This window comes from Ceratotherium simum, chromosome 13 (genome assembly GCF_057802395.1).
Source record: "Ceratotherium simum simum isolate JZ-2026a chromosome 13, ASM5780239v1, whole genome shotgun sequence".
Taxonomy (NCBI): Eukaryota; Metazoa; Chordata; class Mammalia; order Perissodactyla; family Rhinocerotidae; genus Ceratotherium; species Ceratotherium simum.
The window spans coordinates 15,963,253-15,988,267 of NC_141912.1; the positions used below are offsets into that span (position 1 = coordinate 15,963,253).

The following is a 25,015-nucleotide window of genomic DNA, read 5'->3' on the forward strand; positions in this document are numbered from 1 at the left end:
TGCCTCCTGGCGAGTTCATATACACTTTGAACGGCAAAGACACCAAGTCCCGTGGACTTCCAACGAAGATCTTGGGGCAAGAGGAGATGTCCACCAGCACTCTCTGTGACCTGTTAGAGAGAAACATTCTTAGCTACTCCATCAGCAAGCAAAATTCCCCCGCCAGGCTGTATCTCCTTGACGCCTAGGAAAAAGCAGAAAAGAGATGGGGGGGGGACACCGAAAAGAGAGACGGCCTTTGTCTCCTTTGCAGTATCACTAATAGGCTTCCGCAAATAAAATCTGGCTTCAGTCAAGTCTAAAAGTGAATCAGATTCTAAAAATTTCTGAAACTAACAGCATGGTTGTCAGCCACCAAATTACTTCTGCAAAGAAAGAAGTGGCTTCATAACAATTATTATACATGCTTCTGGAATCAAAAGATGGATGGTGTTTTTACTAAAAGATTAACCACTAGATGTCACAGAACAGCAGATACTTGTCACAGAAGCGACTCAATGTCCTGCACTGCCTCTCTCCAGCCCAGAAGGCATAAATCTGATTCACAGGTGGCTGGATAAGCTTCCTCGACCCTTTTCTGTGGCATTGGGCAGAAAGACAGTGGGGACGTACAGATATGGAAATGATTGTCTGTAATACCTTCTCATCCACATAGGAAAGGACTTCTCAGAGAAGATGGCATCAGATTTCAAGATTCCATATAAGAGATCAATTTTATTTCCTGGTGTTTCTAACCTTGCTGACACTGGTGCATTAAAGGAAATACAGCTCTAGAAGCTCAACTTTAAAGGTGCAGTGCCTGGGCCGGCCCTGTGGCTTGGTGGTTAAGTGCGCGCACTGCGATGCTGGTGACCCGGGTTCGGATCCCGGGTGCGCATCGAGGCACCACTTCTCCGTTCATCCTGAGGCCGAGTCCCACATACAGCAACTAGAAGGATGTGCAGCTACGACACACAACTATCCACTGGGGCTTTGGGGGGAAAAATAAAATAAATAAAATCTAAAAAAAAAAAAAATAAATAAAGGTGCAGTGCCTGCAAAAGGAAAAACACTCTCTAGCTACCCATCAAGTTTAGGCTTAGGCACTACGAAAACATCTAAGACCTAAATTTATAATGCAATGTTTCAAGGGGTAACTAGGGATTGCATACATTCAAGGAGCTGGACTCTTGCACTTCTTCACCTTTCCAGCTCAAAACTGTTCTATGGTGCCACTTCAACTAAGCAAAGTTATGTCTTTTCAGACTGCACAATTCCTGGGCTATCTCAGCTATACAAAACGATGGAGAAGTGAGTTGAACTGCAGGTCAGAAAACCAGGGTTACAGCACAGGCCACATGTGTTCTAGCCACTGAAACCTAGCAAATCAGTCAGCCTCTTAGGTTCTAGAAAATGAGCAGAATACTCTCTGCTCAAGGAGTCATGACTATCCAGTGAAACGATAACATCCAAAGCACTCTGAATTCTGGGATGTGCTATTATCAGCTGAGGTAGACCATGACACACCAGCCACTGCACATGGTCTAGATAACTGTGGTCTTTAAGGCTGTATGTATTTACTAAATCAGAGGCACAGACTAGAAAACACCCCCAAGAGAAAAGGGTAGTTTTGACTAGTCCTACAAGAGAAACAGGAAAACATACGACTTGCATCCCACTGAAGTCTTTGAAGAGCCTGCACATTTAAAACGGGAAAGTTAAAAAAAAAAATTTTTAAGGAAATCATTTCCTGAGACTTCAGAGCAAAGAGTAAAAAGTGCACCAGTCAGAGACAGAAACTCTGAGATTAGTCAAGTCACCAAATGTTCTCTGCACAATGAAAGAGCAAACAGTGCATTGGTTCATTTCCACAGACGAACAATCCTCTCTCCAGGACTTAAAGATGATATGAACTGTGACTTCCAGACTTCTGTTGGGAGAAGGCTCATATACTACTGGAAAGACCCATGTTTCAAGGTCACACTCAAAAATATTTTTCTTCATTTTAACATTGCTTCTTACTCACATTGGCCTCTTCTAGTCTCTAGGATGACTGAAATGGATCTAAAACTCGTGAGGAGGGGAAAAACAGAAAGTAGGCTTCTTCCTTTTGTATCTGTTTACACACATTGTTAAAATAATACTGTTCAACTGGATGACACCGAGATGGAAAAACAATACAACCTGTTCTTTCTGAAGAGTAGAAAAAGGTGCACAGGGTTACAGAGGCTTCAACAGAACAGGAAAGCCAAAAGAAAATACTAAAATTTGGGCTGAGATGTTATCACCATATTTCCTTCAAACTCAGTAGAAAGCAAGGTTTTATGGAAGGAGATTTTTAAATCAATAACCAGATCATCTTTTCCCCTGTTAATAAAATAACAGATAAACTTGTCTTATGGGCCTACAACCACTTATAAAAGAAAAAAGAACTGCTAATCTTATGAAAAGTGTCAGATCAGCAGCCAAAGGGAAACATCCTTTTCCCAGCTCCTTATAGAAAGGTTGTCTCCCCAAAAACACACAACTTGGGGTCATACTTCTCAGTGGTCTGGGTTGCAGTGACCCAGGCAGCTCCAGAGGTGAACTGGAAAGGGAGCCTTGAAAAGGGGAACAGTCATCAAAACAAAATTCATCCAAAGTCCTTGCTGCCCCCACCTGGAACTTGCCAGAACAGAGCAAGGTAGAAAGGGCTTTGGGGCAGTCCCCTATGGGGGGCGCTGCAGCAGACAAAGGCTTCAGTTTCTAATGCCAGGCTTGCCTTTTCCATATTCTATAAGGAGCATATAGTCCTTCACATCAATGACCACAAATAGACACCTTCTACCTGGAAAAGGTGTCCTCACCTACCACCAACAGTGCAACTTCTAGACCAACTCATATGCAAGAGAGAGAAGGTGGATGGCCACCTGGCTAGCCAACTGAAAGGGGCCCAGACATCACGGTCAGAGAGCCCACCCACCCCATCAGTCCCATTCCTCATGGGCAGGGTTACACAGAGCAGGGTTTCAGGGTTCCCCTGTCTATGTAGTGCTTCACCTCAACTTGACCAACCTGCTTAGGACTCCAGACAAAATACTCTCTTCCAGACAAAATGAACTCCTTGGGATAATTATCTCACCAGGAACTTTTACCTGAGTTGGAGAGCGAACTCACAAGAGTGCTCAAGGCAGACTGATCAAGGCCAGAGAACAGATGTTAGGGAGGTAGATCTCAAATTTATTCATTCAATCAACATGATAGCTGTGTTTCTAAGAATCGTCATGTAATCAAAATCCAGCAGGAACTTTCTTTTTTTTTTTGAACATTTCTTTTTTTTTTTTTTTGAACATTTCTTTTTTTTTTTTTTGTGAGGAAGATTGGCGCTGAGCTAACATCCACACCAATCCTTGTCTTTTTGCTGAGGAAGATGGGCCCTGAGCTATCATCTATTGCCGATCCTCCTCCTTTTTTTTTCCCTCCCCAAAGCCCGAGTAGATAGTTGTAGGTGGTAGTTGCACATCCTGCTAGTTGCTGTGTGTGGGACGCGGCCTCAGCATGGCCGGACAAGCGGTGCGTCGGTGCGCTTCCGGGATCTGAACCGGGCCGCCAGTAGCACAGCGTGCACACTTAACCGCTAAGCCACGGGGCCGGCCCCAGGAACTTTCTCAATATGAAAAAAGACAGTTTTAGGTGTTCAAAAACAAAGCAAGTTTTTCCTGCATTAAATTTCAATAATAGTGTTTTGTGTGGTTATAAGTGTAGTACTATAAAAATTAAATGTCATTGACCAAATCCAGCGTTTTATTTCATATAGCTTTTGTTCTGGAAAATTCATTATTGGGCGTTTATCATTTCTTTCTCCTTAGCACAGCCTTCTTACACAGTTTTATCACCTTTATCACTCACTGTTGTAAAGCACAAAGCTACTGAAACAAACAGATGCCACAGCTTTTTCCACCAGTGTGGTCCACTGGGCCCAATGCTGATTCCAGACCAAAATGATGTAAGTCATGGTCTATATTAAGAGATGGAATCACATCCAATTCGTATCATAAAAATTCACATTGTGGGGAAAATGCTTATATTTACTGTAGGCCTACTAGATGTCAAATGCCAAAAATGGGGGAAAAAAAAAAAAAAAGAAAGAAAGAAAGAGTCCTTCTTGTCACTGTGCTGGGAAAAGGGCCACAAAGTGCAGAAGAAGGGAAGAACAGGGTGCTCTGGGAGCCCCAAACAGGCAGCACATAACCTAGACCCCAGCTCCTCGAAGAAAGAACTCTAAGCTGAGATTTTAAGAATGAGGGAAAGTTAGCCAGACAGATGAGAGGTGGGAGTTGGATGAGGAAGAGGAACAGCATGACTAAAAGCTGGAACATAAGAGAAAGCAAGATGCTTCTAAGGAGGAAATGCTATGGCTAAAGTGAGCGAAGAAGCGGGCAACAGATGAGTGATAGGGCCGGAGAGATAAGCAAGGTCTCCAAAACCTGCTGAGCTGGGTCAAGGATTCTGGACTTTATCCCAAAGGCCATGAAAAACCAGGGGAGGGAAAGGAAAACAGAGATGCAAACAGATGTCTAATAGTAATAAATGTTCATTTTGGCTTCAGAGAGGAAAATGGGTTGGACCAGAACAAGAGTACATCTCGAGAGGCCACTTAGGAGGTACAGCACATCCTAAGCCACTCCGCCCAGCTGAGTGACGAGCCCATGTACAGACCTTGAGTCCTGACTTCCCCAAAGCTCAGTAACTAGGAAACTGCTCCCAACCTCTTGCCCAGAGAGCTCTCTCCAGGGAACAGCTGCAACAGGAAGGAAGCAGGGCAGCAGTGTGCCTCTCTACTCTAACGTGCATGAAAATCAAACCCCATTCCTCAGCAGGGCGGCCTGCAGGACTAAATGAGCGGAAGGTGTGAAGACCCCAACCCAGAGTCGTTGGATAACGGTTCTTTTATTTTCGTTCGACAACGACTTGGCCAGGCCTGAAACTCCTGACTGATCTCTCCAGGCCCAAGTGAGGGAGGCTGCCAGGCTTCCAGCCCGGTTCCCAGGGCAGGGCTCCCTGAGAGAAACATGGGTCAGCAGCAGAGGGCAGGGAACCCCAAAGGCAGGCAGAGGAGACTCGACAGCTAGGAAACCAGCCCAGGGTGGGTAAAGGTCACAGAGTGAAGAGCAGGTGGGAGGAGAAGAGGAAAGGGGGCCCTTGGCAGGAGAAAGCACTAGGGTTTCAACAGGGAACAGTTCCCAGGGGGAGCCGTGGGCAGATGAGAATGAGAACTATTCCCAGCAAAGCCGAGCCGGCGGCTGGCCTGGTGCAGGATGTGAGCTCAGTCATCTCTCTTCTTCCTTCCAGGTTGGCCCTGGGTGCAATCACAGAAGAAAAGAGAGACAGATCATACAAAAACTTGAACTTTCACACAACAAAAAGTAACATAGTCAAAATAAAAGAAAAGCAGACTGGGAAAATAGCTGCAGCAAATACGACAAAAAAAAACAATATCTAGAACATATAAAGAGCTCATATGCATTACTGAGAAAATATCAAGACTCTCATTTGCTAATTGTGTAAAAGAAAATTAGTAAATACACATATACGGAAATTCTTCTATCTCTGAGAGGGATCAAAGGAATGCAGATTTTAAAACCAAGAAGGCTATTACATTAGCCAAAAAATAATAAGTCCCACAATTAATCGAGTTGAAGCAAGACATACTCATATATCATTAGTAACCATGTAAATTGGTACAGTCCTTTTAGAAAGCAATTCAGAGTAAGTCCCCTCTGTGGTAGCAATATGCCTTCCGATGGGACTGCATTCTAAGTAAATACTTAGTATACAAAGACATTCACTACAGCTTTAAAATAGTCAATAATTAGACACAAGTCAAACGTCCACACATAACACAAAACTTAAATTAGGAGAAAACAACTGAATATAATATTATATAATCCTTGCAAATGATCGTTGTAAAGTCTAGGTTGCAAATGAGAATGTTTATGCTAAATGGAAAAAGCAAAGCTGAAAAAAAGATCTATGTTAAACTGTCAGGAACTAGAAGACGACAGACAAAAATGAATGTGATTTATGGACTGGGATGGTGGAATCAAAAGGAACTTTTGCTTTTATTGGTTTTCTTTTATTGTTGTAATGGATAGGCAACAGATGTTTAAAATGTAGTATTTCTATCAGTCACGGAGCAGGGAACACCCTCTTCTGTGGAGCAGATCAACTTGGGGGGAACGTCACACCCACATCAGTGGAGAGAGTAGGCTCCTCCTACCCTGAGTACCCCAAAGACACACCTCTTTCCTTTGCTCTTGTTTTTTTCCCAGCTCTTGAACGCTATGCCTTCACCCTCTTTCTTTTTTTTAATTACGCATTGAGATCCTACCATATGCAATATATAGCAAATGCTCATTTGCTCCTTCCAAGAACCTTGAAAGATAGGTGTTGTCATCATCCCTATTTTATTTTATTTATTTATTTTGTGTGAGGAAGATCGGCCCTGAGATAACATCTGCCAATCCTCCTCTTTTTGCTGAGGAAGACTGGCCCTGGGCTCACATCCATGCCAATCTTCCTCCACTTTATATGGGATGCCACCACGGCATGGCTTGACAAGCGGTGCATCAGTGCATGCCCGGGATCCAAACTGGCGGAACCCGGGCCATCGCAGCGGAGCGCGTGCACTTAACCACTTGAGCGACCCAGGCCGGCCCCATCATCCCTATTTTACAGATGAGGAAACTGAGGACCACAGATTTAAGAAATGTGGCCTGGGTCCCACACTTAAGGAGCCGGAGCCAGACTTCAAATCTCCATCTCCCTGTCTTCAAGGTCCTCGCTCTTAACCACCCTAAGTACTGCCTCCTCTCTTCCTCTCTGCCTATAAAACAAACAAAACAAAACTCTCTTAAACGTCACCTCTTCTGTTTGCATTAGTTGCCTAAAGAAACTATTCAAATTGCAATGAATCAAGGGACATCAGTGTGAACTACTTCTACATTATCCAATAAGACAAGCTAATGCTGCACACACACTAATTGGCAAAGCTGATGCAGAAGAGAAAAGGAATTACCTCGAGACTCAAATCTGCACCTGCAGGTACAACCAAATGACATCAAAAGGATTTCTACTTGCAAATTAAAAGCAGACTCTGACCCTTGATACTACTGCAAAGAAGAGCAGAGCTTCTGCGCCCTCCTTGCAAAAAACAATTCCACAATTAGCTGAAAGATTCTTTCCAGTTATAACGCACCCACTCCAGAAATGGACGTTGTTTGGGGCATGGGAGCAAGGGCAGTCAAAAAGAGCAGAGCAAGTGTTAAGATATGAAACTAATATAGATGGGGTAATAAATGATTTTAGGCACCACTTATGACTTTCTCTATAAATAATGACACAATAATAGCTAAAAATGTAAATTCTAATTAAAAACAAAACCTAACAAAGTCAAACAGCAGCAAATGATGTTTGACAGAGCAAAGGTCTTGGGGGACCTGGGAGGAAGAATAACAATAAAACCTATTCATGGAACTGTACAGTGTTAGACAGCAGGGGCCTGAGCGATCATTTCTTACAACCATCGTTTTTTTTCTTTTTGGAGATGGAGAAACTGAGGCCCAGCAAGATAGACTGAGCAGCCTAAGTCACCCTGCGGCAGGGCAAGAAACAAACTCGGTCCCCAAACTCCCAGTCCAACTGCTTTCTACCACACCACACTCACTCTGCAGTGCACTGGAAAGCTCCTCCATTTTAAATCATATTTTTAAAAAAGCATTAAACACTGGATAAATATTAAATCCTTTTTTAATAATTTTCGAATGCACAGGGGCTCATTTAAAAAGGAAGCCTGGTTTTGATTTCTTTTGGAAAATTGCACACCGTTCAGCATTTAACCTTGTATTGAGTGAAATATTAACAGGCCATATAATGGTTTCAGTGTTCCTTCAGTAAAGCTAAGCAGAATTTGAAAAACATATCCCCCAGGCCTACAGTGGAGCTTCTGGAGCACACATTAAACTCAACGCTCTGCTCAACAAGCCCATCACTGTTAAGTAACTCATCAGAAAATAAAGAGGGAATTACCAACGGGGAATTGCCAAGCAATTAGTTCTCTGAAGCAGATGACATACAACTGTTGTAGGGAGGAGCTTCTCGGTTAGTCATATGTCAGAGTCAGAGCCTTCTAATCTGTAAATAAAAATGCATCACATATGATTACAGCTGGGATGGAGGCTGGGGCTGCCAGGCTAGCGCGCCGAGAGTAAATCCTGCAAGGCTTCTTCTATTCCGTGTGCCTATAAAGCGACACTTGCCTCTGAAGACATTAAAAAAAATCCTTCTAATTTTCATTCAGCATAAGAAAGACAAACTGGCCTTCTGTAAGCAGGCTAAGAGAAAAATGATCTTTCTTCTCTCTTCTCTATCCTGTTGACATGAGATTCATTAAGATTCAGCCACTGGGCCAGTCAAAGAGAGAATACGAGAGACTAGGAGGGACAGGGACAGGAGGGTATATGAGATCTGAGCTTCCTGGTGGCCACCCCGACTCGAGCGTGACCTCCTTTCACCGCATGTTTTGTTCTTAGGGTGGCTTCCAGCGCCACCCCGTCACCTATCAAACCAGACAGATAAATAGCTCCTATCTGCCAAATCTTGCAAGCTGAGCAATGACCCAGTGAAGCTCTTTGAAGAGTCAAAAGTTCATCATCTCACTGGGACTCTTGATGCTCAACAACATTTGGAACCCAGCTTAAGCCAACCCCCTGAAACACAGATAAGCACATTGCTGTTGTCATCATTTTCTCCAATTAATAATTATTGAAAGTACACAGGAATATCAGGGAGGGATGAAGAAACATACAGACAGGCAAACATCACACCTGAAGGCTCATCGCCCATGATCCCTTCTCAGATCCCGACCTCTGAGAGTATCTGCACCTCTGTTATGGTTCTTTAAATATTACTCCTTGGCTTGCCTTGCCTTCTGGACTCCACTGTAAGCTTCTCAAGGACAGAGCTCAGGGCTTGAGAGAAAATGCACAGCAGCAGTTAAGAGTACAGGCTGAGGTCCAAGCACGACTCAACCAGTTAACAGCTGGGCAACCTTGGCAAGTTACTTATCCTCTCTGTGCCTCAGTTTCCTCATCTGTGAAATGGAGATAATAATAGTGTCTACCTCAGAGGACTGCAGTGAGGATTAAATGAGTTAATACACAGAAAGTGTGAACCATTGAGCATCTCTATAGTTCTTTTAGGGCCTAGCTGGCATAATGCCTCTCATACATTAGATGTTCATTAAATATTTGTAGACAGAATAATCTGCTCCCTGGAGTTCTTTTCTCCATCCCTATCACTCCTGTCCTAACATTCTTGTCTTTTAGGAAAGGAAAGTAAGTCATGGCCTCATCCTGGGCCATTTTGGGGAATACAGGCACCTCATCTAAATAACACAGGTTAAAAAAAAAAAAAAAGCCTTGAATTATCTTCAAATTTTCTCCAATTACATTAAAAGAGACTGCCCAATAACAGCAATGTAACCAGGTAATTTCCAGCCCTCTCCTTCATTTTGAGCCATGTAGTCTAAGGATCTTTCTCCCCAGAGCCAAGGCTCACTAATTCTATATTACTTTATTTTCTATAATGTATAGATGGGAAGCCAAACTGTTCAGAAAGCTGCAGCTAGTAGCTGGATACACACACACACATCACATTTCAAAGAGTCCACATAAAGCCTCTAAAGTTACAAAACATACCCATATTAATGCGATTTATCAAAGTACAGTAAATGAATTGCCACAAATGAACAACTGCTCCAGAGTCAAGTAGATGGCCCAATGTGATTTACGCATATCGCGTTGAGATGAATAAATCAGTAGTGGAAAAGATCAAAGGAAATGTTGGAATTGTTAACATGTACAGGGCTTCACTGAAAATCTTCTTAATAAAACTGTTTAGAGGAAAATAGAGGGAAAATTTTGTTTAAATGAAAAGAGATCCTGCATGCGCTGAATTTCAAAAGCAGCATTCATTTTCATACACACACATATTAGATTTAGCTCAAATTAGCTCAAGTTCCCGTTTTTTTTAAAGGTCTTAAAGGAATAAAGGTGTCACCAAGATTTCATTGAGCTGAAGTTCAGCACTGTGTTTCCAAGACTCCTGGGCGTGTAGAGAAGACCCCCATTATCCACCCGTGCATCACCCCAGCTTCTCCACCCGATCTCCCTTCGCCTCGGGTCTTAAAGAGGAAGCATACAAAGGCTGTGCCACACCAACCTTCCAGCTCCTCTCCGCTGCCTCCACTGCCTCTTACCGTCTCTCTACATATTCTACGCCAGCCAATGTCATCGCTGAAATATAATCATGCCCTCCTGCCTGTGAAACTTTCTGCCAGGCACAAGAATCGCAAGCCCAATTTCAAAGATCATTTTTATGCCAATGATTCCTCCAAATTTATCTCCAGACCTGACCTCTAGCAATTTTATTCTCCCACTCTCTACTGTTTGCCCGACTCCAGCAACTCAGATGTCCACAACACCTGTGCTTCGGCCAAAACGGCCTCATCAGTTACATACCATGCACTTGCTCATTATGTCTCGGCCACTTAAATGGTCTTCCTCCCGCTCGATCCATCTCTTCCCACAGAGATGCTAACCAGCCTTCAGGGTTCAATTCAAACGATCCCTCCTCCTCCAAGTCTTTCCTCAGCATCCTACTCAGCATCCTTCTTCTGAATTCCTTCTGTGTTAGAACTTACCCCAGTAAGTACAACCCACCCCATTCTGCTTTCCATTCGGTATTTCAGAGCATTTCTGCTTTCCCCTACCTGACCACGACGAATATAACCTCCTTCTGGTAGCACTTACTCACTTTCATTCCCACAGCACTGTGGAGTAGTTTAAAAAATACACAGTGAATAAATGAATGAATTATTTCTTTACATAGATAGTGCCTGTGAACAAGTTAGGTCATAACTTGCTAGAGCTGAATCATATTTATAAAATAAGTAGAACCAGAAATAATTATAATTTAGGTTTTAATTTAAAAATAAAAAACCTTAATGAATATAACAGAGGACAATATGAATGGTACTGTTTCCCTGCCCACATTTAGCCATCAATTGTGAGGACTGTAACGAGGCCATTATTTATGCAAAATGTTTAGATAATGCTTATAAGCTTCCTTTAAATGTAATCATAGAAAATGTCAGCTGCTTAAAATTCAAGGTGACGCTGCACTACTCTGTCAGTAATACGAGTATTCATAAGACACTCAGACTTGCTTACTATACTATAAAAATCTGGATCTTTTCTCAAAAAGCTACACATATTGACCAAGACATATGACTTCCTGCTGCCTGTTTTTTCACAATAAAATTCTTGAGATATTTCTGTTTTAACAAATGATTCTCTTAAACATCGCAGGTTAAAAAAAATCTGCATGTATATTAACCACATAGGCAATTAAACTACTTCCCCAAAAACTTACATGTGAAGATTTTCTGCCTAGCATATAACTGTTAAAATGCATAACACTCCTAAAAGATAAAGTAGCAATAAGACACTGTAGCCCCATTCAGCTGACACCTGTAGACCTGAAGAGGTTTGCTTTTGCATGTAACTCTGGAGTTATTCAATTTTCTTTTAAGAACACCTCCCTAACCCACAGCCAATAAAACGGAAAGTACCCAGTTCCATATTTCACAAGGATACAGTGTTTGTGATAACTTCCTGCCTCACCCCCCACAGGACTTTGCTGACTACCCTTTCTGAGGCACAGTACCCTCATCATTCAGGTTTTTGTTTATTTTTACTCAGACCACAGATACTTCATTTATGCACGCAACTCATCGGTCACCTTACAACAATGTAAAAACAATACATATGCACCCTATCTCAGTAAGAAAGTTGGACTAACGCAAAATTCAGAAAAGTAAACAAAAGGCTCATTTGCTCTGCAGAACTGCAAATGTCTACAGTGTTGGTCCAAAGACCAAGGTACAGGTATATTTACTTGTTCCAAGTCATGTATGGTCCAGGAGCAACCATCACAAAACAAGAACATTACAATTACCCTGTCAAGAGATAAGTTTCATGATCACAGTGATAGCTTATGTCCATGGATCACAGACCATAGGCCAGGCACTATTCTGCAGATTATCCCACTCCATCCTCACAGAAGCCCTGGGAGAAAGTTCTAATATTATCTCCATCTTACACACTTAGAAACTGAGGCACAGAAAGGTTACAGGGCTGCCCAAGGTCACAGGGGCAGCTCTAGATTTTAAATCCTGACAGGCTGGTTCCACAGCCCCATGTTCTTATCTCAGATGCCACGGAATTTACATGTAACTTAAACGCTGAATCTTAGGCGTGGAGAGGCAGCTCTTTATCTAAAGAAATCTGGTGAATCACGTTTAAAATGAACATTTTGGTAAAGCAGATATCCACCTCTTAACAAATTAGTTGAAAATTCAGACTTTTGTATGTGAGGTTTGGTAAAAGTAGACTGTGCATCTCACCAAGTAAGGAAACAGAACAGGACTCGGGAAGAGCTGCCCAGACATGGAGCATCAGTATGATTCCAAGAGACCATGAAGGCTCATTTTGATTCAGTAGGTCTAGGGTGGGGCCCCAAATTCTTTTTTTTTTAACCTCTCCCAGTGATTCTGATGCCCAGCCAGGCTTGGGAACCTCTGAACTAGTCTATTTCCACAGCTTGGAGCAGGACTACTCCCAAGGCAAATAGAAAGAGGGGATCTATTTCACCATCTCCTTTGCTTGCGTACATCAGTGTTCCCAAACTCTGATTGCCCCAACTTCTATCTAACTTCCATTTCTCCCGATTTCAGTTAGGCAGTCTCCTCTTGTCCTCTCTTCACCAGAGAACCATGAGTCATCAACCCTGCATACAGCCTGTGTCTGCACGACTCTCCGGGTCAGAAAAATTTACTGTACATGAAGAAATCAGGAAGTTGTAAAATCCAAACAGACACAAAGCAATTCAAGATTCAACAAATACTGGTGGCCACTGAACAAACAGGCCTCTGTCTCCCGAAACATGTGTCATACTATAACAATAACCTCAAACACGAAAGCTGGGACTTAAGATAACTGTTTGGTAGCAAAAACATTCTCATTGCACCAAGTAAAGGTGATGATTAAAAGGATCAGGCTCAAGCCCAACACACAATAATCCATCATCACAAAGTCAAATGTAGACTTCTTCATTAAACAAATAAATAACACCCAAAAGAGGGACACTTTCGTCCAAGTTTTAAAAAACCTCTCTGGGCAATTTCCCAATTTCCCACACAGTACAGTTTACGAAGACAATTATGTTAAACAGTCCACAAAGTGCTAACATACGGCTAGTAGGCGATTTTCCCAGGTCAGACTTGATCCTCAGATGGAAACTAGCGAGCATCGCAAAATTCTCACCTGATACATGATGGACTTCCCTGTAGTGGCCGTGGAGAAGACTGTTGTACAAGGATGACCAACAAATCTGCAGCTTGAAGGGACTACCCTGGTGACTTGCTGCACGACGCTCCTGCAATGGTCCAGGGAAGGCAGGAGAAGAAATTAAAATGAAAAACAGAACAAATTGCTTTAAAAAATAATTCCCCCTGAACGTGTCTATGCACTGAAATCTGAACTTCAAGAACATCAAATTTTGCATTTTGCTTTATGAGAATTACACAGATACCAGCCAGCTACAAAGGCAGGTCTGGTTTTATTCAACAGGGCTCGGAGGGAGGCCAACATACAAAAAGGTCATCCCTTCAATCAAGTGAAGAGCTTGGTCTCCCCACTTAAGCCAGCCACTGTCATTCTTTTCTCTAATGATTCTAACCAATCATCGGATAAACATGCTGGTAATCACAGGAATATCATGTGAAAATGGGCATGGACTGAATAGTAATTGAGCCGAAGTCTAATTTTAATGTGGCATATATTACTATCAACATGCAACGTGAGGGCCAATCATGAGAGTACAGTTATTAGGAGACCAGCGTAATGGGACAGAAAATTATCAAGTGCAGAAAAAACTTTGAAAGTATGCATGTTTTCACTCAACTTTCCACTAATCTTTAAGTAAATTATTGAATGTATGGCTACTTCATTCTCATTTTGTCACAATGCCTTACACATGGTTAAGTAAAAATTATCCACTGTACGATGAATGAGTGAATGTGTGAATGGATGAATGAAAGAAAGAATGAATGAATCTTCCATATACCTTTCCATCAGGGAGCTTGGTGCTTGTAGTAGTTTTTGTGAGGTAAAGACCTATGCATAGAAATGGAAGAAGTTGAAGACTCGATCTGCTAACATAACTTTTAGCCCTAGCTATTAAAATAGTATTTCTAAATACTGGTAATTCCCAATTGTCCACATGAAATAGACAGAATCAGGAGCACAGTCATTATAAAATAATCCCCAAACTAGTCATTGCTGGACTGATTTTCAGTCCTTGATGACTGGAGCTGATCTGCATATCTGTTTAGGCTGATTTTAAATTTAGCTTGGGTTTCCTAAGCCCACGCCAGGTAACAGTAGGAAAGAGAAGGCCCAGGATTATACTGAGTGTCAGAAAGAAACTATTCTGGAGCTATGAATATGATCTGCAAAGTGAATAATCTGTAAACAGGTAAGTGAGCCAATTATCCTCGGGTACATGGCAACACATCTCAGTAGTCATGATTATTTTCATCCATACACACTCACTATTTTTAAGAGCACAGCCCAGCTGGAAAGGAAAATAATTTCAATTGCTTTCCAACACTTTTCAAAGTAATGAATAGTAGCCAAAGTATTCTTACTTCTAACTAATTCATTCACCAAGTATTTATTTAAGCATCTCTTGCATGCCTGGGACTGATATGCAGAAGAAGTAAGTTTTCTAGTCCTTGGTTTCCCACATGCAATTTGTGAGTATAGAGAAAGAAGGTAAGCTGTTCTAGACTACAATGTCTTTCAAGTCCTCAGAAGACACTATCCCTCCACTAAGAAGCTTGTTGAGTTACAAATATAAATAGTGGCCAAGTTAAATACAAGCTCACAAAATTCTATTTACTCTTACACAGTACTTGTTTCAAGGGGGTGGGGGTAGGAGTTGATTTTATCTAATAACATCTCAAATGAAGCATCAAAATACTTGATAATCATTTTCAAACAAGGTGCAGGTACCATGGATTTGCAGACAGGGCTGGCTTTATGAGCTAACAGTTGAGAGAGTGTTTGCTTGTATATTGATGTGTGTGCACACAATCCTATTTACATATCACCTGGCAGATAAGGTTTTATAGAGTCCAAATTACAGTCTCCTCCTATTCTGCTAAGTGCAGAGAACAGTCAAACATGATGCAAATGCTGTAAAATATTAATTTACTCTCGCATCAGTATGCCTACTTATTTCAAAAATACTTGTGTTGCTACACCAGTTAGCGTAATTAGGACTGTTAACATAACTTGCTGTATTCCATCAGAGGGAAGAATGAAAAAGAACACAAGAATTAAAAAAGCAAGGCAGAGTGGATTTGTTGCAAAAACATACAAACAATATACAAGAAAATAACCTATAGAATGTTTTATACAATATATACACTAAAAATGAAATATTTAATATGTTAAAAGCACAGCAGAGCAACATAACACAATACTACTAATACCGGCAGATTACCAAGAAAGATGGCCTAAATAATATTGACGTGATAGTTAGTAAGGAGGAGATAATGCACAAATAATATAAAAACAGGAGGTAATATAAATACTTCGAGGAGAATAGGCCAAAGCTAAGGGTGCAATAAAAGAAAATTTACCATACACAGGGATAGAAAATTACATATTCTTCGAATGTTAGAAGCATAAATGCTTATAGATTTGCAGCTATGACAATTATCACTAAAAACTTCTGCTAAATAACTCCCTCGAAACATGTCATGTTAAAGAGCACCTAAGTGGGGAAAAAAAAGAAAAAAGAGTTCCTCTCAGCCTGAATCAAAATACCATACTCAGGGGAACCTCTGCCCCCTTAAGTCTCAAAGTCTGATTACACTATAATGAATTTTCTGAAAAGTCACTTTTCAGGATAAAATTTTGCTTACATTATGGCAATTATCATTGCATTTTCATTACTCGACAAATGGGATGCATTAAAAGTTACAGAAAAATCAATGAAACATTTCTCCTCACATCAAATATGTCAAAAAAAATATAATGCTTGTTGCTTTTTTGTCTGTAATAGTTCTAAACATGTTTTAGTACATTTGAGATGGTAGTAACATGTAGTATAAATATTTATAATACATTAGCCTGAAGAGTTTACATTTATAAGGATTATAAAATATATTACTACACTGCTAGACAGAAATATATAAATTACAAAATAAGAAAAAGATTTTTAAAAACTGCCTCCACAAATAAAGATTATTTACCTAAAGTTTTTTTATTACTCTTGTAATTTTAAGCATTTATATATTTTTTTAAAACCTCGATCCAATTACAACTCTTTCAGCTAACATTTAAAAATATTCTCTAAAACTAACATTCGGCATACTCATTATTACATCACCTCTTAAAGAACTTTTGAATGAGCATTTTATTAAACTGAATTAAATGAAACTAAAATTTGAATAGCATGATCGATGACTATAAAGTTCATTCTTAAAAAAAGGGCAGTCCTGTATGTAAGGTCTTAAAACAGAAATCTATTGGGATTTCTACGATTTATTATTTTTGATGCTTCTAACGAAATAAGGAAGGCCCGTTTCTGATAATCTTGGAAGTATGACCAAAACTAAATCTGTTCTCTGAAGAAGCTAAGCTGCACATACTTATATCTCTCACAGAAGTCAATCATTCAAATTATTGAATTATTCTGAAAACATAAAGCAATGGAAATCAAATTATCTATCTCCCCCTGAAAATGATATTCTGTCTTGCTGTACTATGTTACTTTACATATACAAGTATTGAAGCCTTTCAGAGTCTAGACTATGTGTTACTTTCAGACAACTATAGTTTAAACAATTAATATTCACTCCTATCTTTACTAAATTTCAGGGTTTTAGTAAAATATGTTTATGGACTAACTTCTAATAGGAAACAAAATGAGCCAGGGTTACAGTGTGTTAGTCATCAGAAACTGTCATTCAAGGTAAATGCAAAAGTAAAATCCACTTGACATTTCAAAATGGAAAAAAAAAATAAAGGCACACGATGTAAGAGGAATGTGAGTCCTTGAACTGTGTAATGACAACAAAAACAGGAGTCGTAGAAAACTAATATTTTAATAATCTTTTAAGGCTGGCCCGTCCCAGGACTCCCAGACAACTGAGTAAGGTACATTGAAACATAAGGCCATTTACAGATATTTGACACAAAATCTAACGGCTAGAGTTTTTTTTTAATCTTTCCCTAAGAGTAAAAGGCAATTCAGAGGCCCTGAAGCCGAGTTATAATATTTCTGATCAAGTATCACTTCTGTTTATCAAACTCCCTTATAACAAAATCCAGAGAACAAAATATTGTCTTTTTCTGTTCCCAATCAAGTACGTTTTTCAACTTACTTTAGCATGAATTTATTTGTGCACTCAAAAACACACATTCACAGTTCACTGCAAGGAAAGCAATTTTCTGTATGCTGCAAAAGGTAATCCAGGACCACCAAGGTGTTGTGTAAAACTTAAACTTCTGTGCCTTACTTTATATCCTTGCTTCCCATCTATTTACCTCCTATAAATAATAGCCCGTTTTAACAGTAATGCTTCATCTGAGCAGGCCACAATCAAGTTACCAACCACATAAACTCACTAACCGGTAGAAACTCGTAAACCCCCTGTGAGGAGCACTGAGTAGCTCTCTCAATCCTAGCCCCAGGGGAAAAAAAGGATTTACCAATTTAGCTAAGGGGCTGTAACACTGTAAACAGACTGGCAGAGTCACAACTCAATCAAGACATTATTCTTCTCCATTATTTTTCTTTCAAATATCAGGGTTATTAAAATACTCCCCCTTATTTGGAATGCCTGAGCAATACAGAGCTTCAACAACTAAACCTACTTTTCTTTTCTTTTTTGCAACACTATTATTTTTCTTTGCTTAGCAGGCTTAATAAGGTGGCGCCCTAATGCAAAGAGGAGAATGCTGCTCTCTAAATTATTAAGTGCTCATTAAATTATATCCCAAAATAGAGTACAAGTTGTTTATGGTGTAAAAGCACCATACATTATCAGTCTACCAGCTATAGGCCTATATCCTCTCTTACCTGAGACAAAAACCTCTTAACTAACTGCCACAGCTGTAAAGATCACGGGGAACAGATCCAAAGGAAGAATGAGTACATTCAGAATGGCTGCCTACTGTCAGTACCGTTTTCTATTATGATGGCTGTAAAGTTTTAAAATGTGACAACGGAGATATCCTTCCCAAATAAATAACTTGCACTGAATAAACCCCTTAAAAAACCAGTCACGACGATTGGCAACTTAGGTTCTAAAGGACGAGCGTTTTCACACCTGAAAGGGTTAAGTGCCTGCAAGTCCAGAGGCACCAGCCTGCAAAAGAAATGTTGCTTTGGTAAGCTCTGAAAGGTTTCTAACAAGTACCAAATACTTGTTGATCTCTTCACAATAAACACCAGCAGGATTGTTAGGCTCCTTTCACTGTCCAGGGAGATGCATTTACATACTGCACCCAGTAAGAACAGCCTGTGGGTCTCCTTTATAAAAGTTGAGTAGCTAGAAGCCTCATTCAGTGTCTCCAGTCCAGATGACTGAAAGAAGACGCAATTGAAATAGTGAAGTCTCTCGTCTGGCTTGGGCAGCACAAATACTGTGCATAAAACACTTGGAGTAGTCCAGGCACAAGACAAACCCACCTGAATGGACGAGGAACACTGTCTGTTGCCATGGCAGCCTGATCTAATTACATGAGTGATCAGGGCTGGAGTAAGTGCACTGAAAACCTACACCACTGACAGTATCTTCATGATGAGAAAGGCAGGCAGGAGAGCCCTTCAACCTCTGCTTTATGGAGAAGGTGGCATTCAAGACCATTTGTGTGTGGAGCTGCTAAAATATTGACTGATGCATGCACAGTTAGAGGGCAATCAGAGGAGATTAAACGCCACAGCATTAGCCGCTATGGTGCAATCCCTTTCCACGAGTTCATGTGCAGGATTTTCCCATCCTTCTCTCTGGTTCTTCCTCCGGCATAAGGGCATAAGCTTCATTCCAAAAAAAGCTCAAGTATCCAACTACCTTCACCCACCAAATACACCAGAGGGTGGGCTTAACAGGGGCTTCTAGGAACTGCAGGGCTCCTCAGAAACCCAAACAGAAATGGCTTAGCTAACACTGTTGAAAAAGTAACTAGCTATGACTAAAAATAACCACCAAATAACTACCCACTGCGTGTGCTCTATGTAAAGATGATGCTTAAATATTAAGAATACCCTGCATTATAAAACACAAATGTCATTGAAATGTGACTACTAGATTCCCAAAGGAGAACTTATTTGCATACACACATTGCCGTGCATGCACGACAGGATGTGCAGGGAGCATGCCACTCTAAGGCATTAGTTTTTATTCTGTGGGTGTAAAAGGGTCTTCTAATTTTGCTAATTGTATCCTGTGGATCTCACACGGAAGCTAAGAATCTCTTCAGGGACAGAACCAGTTTGGAGGAGTCCCTACTGCACAGCATACGGTAAACAAAATAAAAATAGCTTGCCGTTCTCGTTAGCCACATCGCGCATTATATAACCAGCTTCCGACTGGCTTTTTTTCCCCCCTTACTACTCTTCAGCAATTTCCCAACCTTCCCAACTATTTATATTACCCTCTTATCTGTAGGATTATATACTAAGAAAGCAAAACAAAACAGAGCAGCCACGGGATTGAACCGAACCCCACAGTTCTTAGAAACTGATTTTTTTTGTTGTTTTCTGGCAGGATCTCCAACATCACCCTACTTCCAACCCCCACTAAGGTTCTTGCTCAATCTCCCTAGAAAACCTGAATTGTTTCATCGCTGCCAGTCAGCCCACTACGTGGTCTGACATAAAATGAAAGCACAAGTTACAGAGTTTAGGAAGGCGGCCTGAGGGCGGGAGGCTGAGGAGGGGTCGGGGCGCTGCAGAGTCAGCCAAGTGGCCACAGAGGGGGCTCCCTCCCCATTGCGACTGCCCTCGCCGCCCCCCTCCCCCGCGCACACACAAACACATACGCACACGCACTCGCACTCACGCCGGGCTCTGCCACCGCCTCACCTCTCGCTCCGCCCGTCCGGCCCCCTTCCCTGCCCCCTGCGGGACCGGCCTGCGCGCAGCTCTGGAACCACGTAGGAAGAGGTAGCGGCGGCGGCGGCCGCGGGAGTGGCAGAGCCTCCAGCACGGCCCAGAGTGAACGAGCAGCGCGGCTCCAGGGCGCATCCCAATCCCCGCAGCGCCTCCTCCGCCGCCGCCGCCTCCTCTTTCCCCTCCTCCTGGCTTCATTCACCCTCTCAGGAGCGGCGCAGCCGTTCACTCCCGGCGCAGGCAGGGCAGCGCCTGCCGCGGCTCTTCTGCTCCTGCTGCGGGCGCTGGCGGGGGCGCCGGTCCGGGCCGGGGCGCTCGCGGGCTCCCGGCGGCGACGGCCGCTGCACATGATCAGGAAGCGGCCGTACCAACAGGGCGGCGGTGGCGGCAGCCAGGGCCGCCACCGCCACTCCAGCCGCGCTCCCGGCATCCGCACGCCGGCTCCCCTCGCTCCCACCCCTCCGCGCCCCCAGCGCTCCCACCGCCCGGCCGTGCGCAAAGTCCCGGCCTCCGCGGGGAGACCCCCACCCTGGGGCTCGCAGGCCAGGCGGCCACCCGCGGGGAAGCCTAGCCCTCCTCCAGACCCACTGGCTCTCGCCGCCCTCTTTGGAGAGAGGGAGGAGGGGGCCGCGGGAGGAGGGGGCAGCGCGACCCCCGGCAGCCGCCGTCTCCCCTTACGCCACCTCAAGGGAGGAGGACATGGCTCTCCGCACTCTCCGCCGGACCGGCAGCCGCGGAGCGGGGCACCGCCGCCGCTGTCCCCGCCCGCGCCCCCAAACCGGGCGCACCCCCTCGCCCGGCGGGCGCCCACCCGGCCCCGGCAGCCCCCCTGCCGGACGTCCCTGCGCCCAGAGCGGGGGTGTCGGCCCGGGAGGCTGGAGCAGGGGAAGGCTGTATGTACACACGCACACATACACACACACAACACAACACGACGCGTCGATTTCCTTCGCTCCTCTTCCAGCTGTTTTTCGTGCCGCCGATTGGGGTTTGGGGTTTGGGGTTTGTTTGCCGGTTGTTGCTTTTACCCCTCTCGGTAGAGCGGGGATGGGGGGGATTTTAATCTAAATAAGGGGAGAAGGGGATGGGGGGAGGGAGGAGGGAAAGAATCAGAGGAGAAAAAAAAATAGCCACTTACTGTAAAGTGTAAATGGATCTGGGGTTGCGTGGGGAAGGGGGGGCAGAGGGAGAGAAACAGTGTCTTGCGGCTGCTGTAGCTCTGGCTGCTGCTCCACGGGGCTTGTTTTGGATCCCCCTGCAGTGAAACAGGTCCTGTACGGCTCCGCCACTGTAGTAGAAATGATGTCTGCGGTATACTCTGCTCTCTCCTCCTCCTCCTCCCCCCGCTCCCCTCCCCTCCCTCCTCCCTCCCCCCTCCGCCCGCCCTCCCTCGCTCCCTCCCTCCCTGGCGCTCTCTCGCGCTCGCTCGCTCGCTCCAGTATGTAAATGTGTAATAGAAGCCAAATATGGAGCAGTTGGCTGCCGCCGCCGCAGCTCAAGGATCCGACTTGGGGGCGGGGGGGCACCCTCTGGCGGGCGGCGGAGAGAGCCGCTGTGAGCACCGCGAGCGCGCGGCGCAGCGGCGGCCCGCGCCCTTAACCCTTCGGTGCGCGCTGCCCGGGCTCGGCGGCCCCGGGGGAGGCGGGCGCGTTTCCCAAAGACTGGATTGCGATCGGGGTGAGGAGGGCGGGAGGGGAGACACGGGCTGAAGGGGAGAGTTCTTCCAGGTTTGGGAAAGGGGCGGGGAGCTGAAGCGATGAGGTAATTTTAGCGGTGACTGGTCGGTCCTCGCGCGCCTCCCCGGGTCCCTGCACCTAGTTGGAGAAAACAGAGCGACATCAGGGTGCAACTCAGGCACCCTGGAGGACTCTCCGAGGGGTGTCGGGCTTCAACTCCGAGCCCATGAAATACCCCAGGGGAAGGGGAGGTGGGCCAGTTCTGATCCCGACGTGCCCTTCGTCCCCGGCGCGCCGAGAAGCATCTAAGAGGGCTGACTTCGATCGTCATGCAAGTTAACCCTGAAACCGGTTTAGCTTGGGCATTCCGGAACCCAGACCACCGGGCCGCGGGGCTTGCCTTTGCGTGCAACTCAAGAAAGTTTTAAGAGTCCCCCCGATTGCACGTGCACCCTTACCTTTACTGCCTGCGAAAACCGGTGACCTCCTTGCTCTCCTTTTTCTCTCTGCAGGTCCGGAAATCTGCTTGGGGTATTGAACTACCCAGCTCTAGCCTTGGTAGACGACCCGCGCACTCCTCTCGCAGCTAATTCGGGATCATTAATTTAATCGGAAATGAGGTAACCAGTGTAGGAGATAAAGAAAGCAAACCGAGCATCGAATGGCACTTCTTGTGAATCCGCGCTGAAGAACTTCCTCTGGACTCAATTTTTAAGTGCGGTTCTCAACTCCCCACCATCCCGCCCCCTCGGCATCTACCACTGCCAGGTGTTAGCTCGATGGGAAAGAATTTTCTTTGGAGGAGTGCACCTTGCCAACAGGTCTGGCACCTGGAGGAAGAGAAAGCACATCCACGCTATAGCGAGGTCGGTGGGGCGTTCTCCTTAATGCAGATAATTCTGGAAGACCAGTAGGTGTCGGGACAGCGTTTGACTTTCTTCAGGTGCTTAGAACCAAGTGTCTGGAAACATGATCCTTCCACGTAAGTTTCTCTCGGGAAGCCACCACTACTGACTGTAAGCTGTATTTAAGAAAACTTTTGGCTGAGTTTACTTATGATCTAACGGTTAGTCACCAACTGAAGCAGGATACAGAATCACCAAAAGAAATATGTCAGCTTTTAAACAACTGTATTGTAGAGTCAACGTGCTACAGAAATAAAAATAAGCATACTAACTAGGAAGGTGTAGGGCCCCGGAAATCATTTTTTTCTCACATTTTGAAATACCATGCACATATACATGGCTACTTAAATAGAATTACTCTTGTTCACTCTTACTCATGTCTACAACTTTTTTTTTATCATTTAACAATCAATGATTGCTACAGTTTAAACCTCGAGGTTGGACTAAGGTGATATTGTTGGTCTCCTTACAGCCTCTAGTGGACAGTTTAAAATCAGTTTTCTGAAAAGGCTCTGCCTGGTGGTGTTTTCGTTGACAAGCATTATCAAGGTGAAGGTTAACATCTCAGAACATAACCGGGTAATATCTCTTCCCCCCACTTGGCAGAGCCGGCTTCTGAAAGGAGCAGAAGCTTGTTGGCTCTGCACGTAAAAGCCGTATGCGTTGTGCGGCAGGTATTATATTACTGGCCTGCGAATAAACAGAGAGCTGCTGCTATTCATTTCAGTTTCAGACAGATTTCATAAAAACTAAATTCATCTAAAATATTTTTATAACAGAAAATATTGCTTGCCATGTTTTTGGCTTAACTGAGATGTTTTTATTCCAACTCCTAATCTGCAGACTGTCCAATCCACCTCCACTCTATTTTTAGACATCTTATGTGTAGAGAATTTGGGGTAAAAAAGAGCTAATCTTTTAATTATTACATTGACATAAGCAGTTAATTTAAGTTATTTTAACAGCCTTAAATGAAAACACATAATTCAGATTAGAGTTAGTCAATTAATTTAAATGTTCCCTCAAGGAAGCAAAATATGTATATTACCCAAACAGTAAGAACAATTAATAAAAAATGTGTCATTTACTTGCTTAGCCATTAAGATTAAAGCCATAAACTGCCATTAAAATCTGTAACTGTTTCTTCCTGCAAGGTCCAACATAAACATAATACTCATGATGGAGTTTCTTTACCTTCAGTACTGAAATGTTTTCTTTTCAGATGGCAAAATATTAAACGTACAATCACAAACAACTGGCACTGATTCTTTAAAAGCAAGACTTTCTCATGTGAATAAAAACTCAATGAAAGAAGAGATGGCTTTTCAAGAAGCCAGTAGGCAAAAATGTAGTACTATAGTCCTATTCATAAACTTGATACTATATTCGTACAAGCATAGGCCAAACTTTGAAATTAGAGCAAATTGAGAAATAAGGCCTGCTGAGCCTTACTCCTAATATGTGTTCTGGATTGCTTAAACACCATGGAAAATCATTTTCAACCCTTATGTCTGTTTCACTGTTTTGGTAGTATCTACTTTTGAAGGTTTAAAATGGGCTATCAAGTGTATATTCTATCATATAATTATGTATTACATCTTGCTTCTGAATGCATAATCTTCAGAGCAACAGCAGCAGCATCTGGGAACTTTTTAGACATTCAGAATGAGAGTTCCACCCCATTCTACTGAATCAGGATCTGTCTTGTGATTCCTAAGCACATTATAGTGGGAAGAACCTTGTCTATACTGCGGGGCCCTGTCTAGATGAATCTGGCCACAGCTGCAGAACTTAATTCTTCTATTTATTCTTTTTTTACTCCCTCACCCTGTTATTAATTTGCACTTGTTAATGGAAAATTATTATATTTTATGCTTTGTTCAAATAGTACTGCATTTCCAAAGAGCCCTGATTTATGCACAAATCTGCATCATCATTGCTGAGAGAACACTCTGGGAGCAATGTACTGGGGTCTTGAATGTGAAGGTTTTCTTCACAGCAGCAGAGGGAGCACAAGAGTGCTTAATAACACCAGTGCATGGGCCCTCCAAATGGTAAGGGATTTTAAATTGTACTATAAGTTTTCATTGGAAATAACCTCTTACATCATTCAAAACAAAGCAAAACAAAAACAAGCAAACTCAAACAGCTTACCAAGTTATAACA

General features: G+C 43.1%; 1 protein-coding gene across 8 annotated transcripts in view; it reads right to left on the bottom strand.

The window, feature by feature from the left end:
• ATXN1 (ataxin 1) overlaps positions 1 to 21,623 on the bottom strand; it is a 390,857-nt gene extending 369,234 nt beyond the window's left edge. For 6 of the 8 annotated variants that reach the window (XM_087438051.1, XM_087438044.1, XM_087438047.1 and 3 more), the window contains exons 1-2: positions 21,407 to 21,623; positions 13,404 to 13,515 (exon numbers count right to left, since the gene is read on the bottom strand). The gene's annotated coding sequence lies outside the window, so the exon portion shown is untranslated. Of the gene's footprint in view, positions 1 to 13,403; positions 13,516 to 14,205; positions 14,256 to 20,241; positions 20,667 to 21,406 lie in introns of those variants that run through there. The other 2 variants (XM_087438049.1, XM_087438050.1) reach the window with 2 other exon arrangements.
• Between the last annotated feature and the right edge of the window lie 3,392 nt (positions 21,624 to 25,015).